Source organism: Salvelinus sp. IW2-2015, unplaced genomic scaffold (assembly GCF_002910315.2).
Source record: "Salvelinus sp. IW2-2015 unplaced genomic scaffold, ASM291031v2 Un_scaffold2820, whole genome shotgun sequence".
NCBI lineage: Eukaryota > Metazoa > Chordata > Actinopteri > Salmoniformes > Salmonidae > Salvelinus > Salvelinus sp. IW2-2015.
The window spans coordinates 94790-97356 of NW_019944120.1; positions in this window are offsets into that span (position 1 = coordinate 94790).

Below are 2567 nucleotides of genomic sequence, written 5' to 3' on the forward strand. Positions count from 1 at the left end.
GCAGAGAGTGCTCAGTGCAGACTGCTGTGTTGTGTGTTGTGTGTGTGTGTGTGTGTGTGTGTGGTGTGTGTGTGTGTGTGTGTGTGTGTGTGTGTGTGTGTGTGTGTGTGTGTGTGTGTGTGTGTGTGTGTGTGTGTGCCTTCGCCATCCCCGTCCACAACTCCTTAGCAGCTGCGATTCTACTTGATGGTGACAGATCTCACCGTGTGGCCGATATTGAAGTCTCTAGGACATCCTGGGGCCCTGAACAAACATTGAAAATCACCTTGTATCTGGTGTAACTTCTCTGGATGTGAAAGGCTGTGCTGCCATGATTGTCTGCCTTGAGCTGTAAGAAGGCAATCACTCTCCCCTATCCCCCCGTCTCTCCCCATCTCTCCCCTGCTCTCCCCGTCTCTCTCCCTCTCAGCCCCTGTCTCTCTCTCTCTCCCCGTCTCTCTCTCTCTCTCCCTCTCTCCCCTGTCTTTCTCTCTCTCTCCCCGTCGCTCCCCGTCTCTCTCCCCATCTCTCCCCGTCTCTCTCCATCTCTCCCCTATCTCTCCCCGTCTCTCTCCCTCTTCTCCCTGTCTCTCTCTCTCTCTCTCGTCACACACACCAGTAGTCTGGCACCTGAGCACCTCTCTGAGTAGCTGGAAATCTGAGTTTAATCAGAGTTTAATTCAATAAAGAAAAAGCTGTGAAATGGAAAGTTGAACATAAAGAGAACAGAGAACAGTAGTCTAATGGTATCTAAAGAGGACCAGAACAGTAGTCTAATGTTATAGAGAGGACCAGAACAGTAGTCTAATGTTATAAGAGAGGACCAGAACAGTATCTAATGTTATAGAAGAGAGGACCAGAACAGTAGTCTAATGTTATAGAAGAGAGGACCAGAACAGTAGTCTAATGTTATAGAAGAGAGGACCAGAACAGTAGTCTGTTATAGTAGAGAGACCAGAACAGTAGTCTAATGTTATAGAAGAGAGACCAGAAACAGTAGTCTAATGTTATAGAAGAGAGACCAGAACAGTAGTCTAATGTTATAGAAGAGAGGACCAGAACAGTAGTCTAATGTTATAGAAAGAGAGACCAGAACAGTAGTCTGATGTTATAGAAGAGAGGACCAGAACAGTAGTCTGTTATAGAAGAGAGGACCAGAACAGTAGTCTAATGTTATAGTAGAGAGGACAAACAGTAGTCTAATGTTAGAAGAGAGACCAGAACAGTAGTCTAATGTTATAGAAGAGAGGCCAGAACAGTAGTCTGTTATGAAGAGAGGACCAGAACAGTAGTCTGTTATAGAAGAGAGGACCAGAACAGTAGTCAATGTTATAGAAGAGGACCAGAACAGTAGTCTAATGTATAGAAGAGAGGACCAGAACAGTAGTCTGATGTTTATAAAGAAAGAGACCAGAACAGAAGTCTAATGTTATAGAAGAGAGGACCAGAACAGTAGTCTAATGTTATATTAGAGAGGACCAAACAGTAGTCATGTATAGAAGTAGCAAGAGGACCAGAACAGTAGTCTAATGTTATGAGAAGAGAGACCAGAACAGTAGTCATGTTATAGAAGAGAGGACCAGAACAGTAGTCTATGTTATAGAAAAGAGGACCAGAACAGTAGTCTGTTATAGAAGAGAGGACCAGAACAGTAGTCTATGTTATAGAAAGAGGACCAGAACAGTAGTCTGTTATAGAAGAGAGGACCAGGACAGTAGTCTAATGTTATAAGTAGAGAGGACCAAACAGTAGTCTAATGTTATAGAAGAGAGGACCAGAACAGTAGTCTAATGTTATAGAAGAGAGGACCAAACAGTAGTCTAATGTTATAGAAGACAGACCAGAACAGTAGTCTAATGTTATAGAAGAGAGGACCAGAACAGTAGTCTAATGTTATAGAAGAGAGACCAGAACAGTAGTCTAATGTTATAGAAGAGAGGACCAGAACAGTAGCTAATGTTATAGAAGAAGGACAAAACAGTAGTCTACTGTTATAGAAGAGAGGACCAGAACAGTAGTCTAATGTTATAAGAAGAAGACCAGAACAGTAGTCTAAGTTATAGAAGAGAGACCAGACAGTAGTCTAATGTTATAGAAGAGAGGACCAGAACAGTAGTCAATGTTATGAAGAAGAGGACCAGAACAGTAGTCTAATGTTATCTAAGAGAGACCAGAACAGTAGTCTAATGTTATAAGAGAGAGACCAGAACAGTAGTCTAATGTTATAGTAGAGAGGACCAGAACAGTAGTCTAATGTATATAGAGAGGACCAGAACAGTAGTGCTGTTATAGAAGATAGGACAGAACAGTAGTCTAATGTTATAGAAGAAGGACCAGAACAGTAGTCATGTTATAGAAGAAGAGACCAGAACAGTAGTCTAATGTTAGAAGAGAGGACAAACAAGTCTAAGTTATAGAAAGAAGGACCAGAACAGTAGTCTAATGTTATAGAGAGGGACCAGAACAGTAGTCTAATGTATAAAGGACCAGAACAGTAGTCTAATGTTATAGAAGAGAGGACCAGAACAGTAGTCTAATGTTATAGAAAGAGACCAGAGCAGTATCTAATGTTATAGAAGAGAGGACCA